At 70.2% G+C, this 429-nt stretch overlaps 1 long non-coding RNA gene across 1 annotated transcript; it reads right to left on the reverse strand.

The window, feature by feature from the left end:
* Positions 1 to 429, reverse strand: LOC103915482. Its single transcript, XR_663527.1, has 3 exons — positions 408 to 429; positions 235 to 320; positions 1 to 19 (listed from the first exon to the last, which is right to left on the reverse strand). It is a non-coding gene; the product is annotated as an uncharacterized LOC103915482 (long non-coding RNA).

Consider the following 429-nt stretch of genomic DNA (forward strand, 5'->3'; position numbering starts at 1 on the left):
ACGGGGAGAAGACTCCCACCTGCGAGGACCGAGCGGTGGGTCGGAGCCAGAGCTCTGGCTTCTGCTGGCGCCGCCGGCCGCAGCCTGGGGAGGAGCCGGCGGAGCCCCTTGTCCCGTTCCCGTGGGATGTGAGCCCGGCAGCTGGGCACGGGGACCCATGGTTTAGTGGCACCCGTAGCAGGAACGGCCCCAAACGCGTTGCTGCTGCCGGAGATCTGCCTCCGCGTCTCCTACCTGCTTCAGGAGCAGCACCGAGCCGGGCCTGAGCTCGCTCTGTCTCTCTTCCAGCAGCAGGCGATGCACCGTGCCCTGCATCTCTCCTGCGGACGAGGAGGAGACCCGTTAGCCACGGGGAGCGATGGCCGGGAGCCCCGGCCCGACCCCGGCACGAGCACGGCCGTGCTTACCGGTCGGGTCCCTGAACACGGC

This window comes from Pygoscelis adeliae, unplaced genomic scaffold (genome assembly GCF_000699105.1).
Source record: "Pygoscelis adeliae isolate BGI_AS28 unplaced genomic scaffold, ASM69910v1 C10142451, whole genome shotgun sequence".
Classification (NCBI taxonomy): domain Eukaryota; kingdom Metazoa; phylum Chordata; class Aves; order Sphenisciformes; family Spheniscidae; genus Pygoscelis; species Pygoscelis adeliae.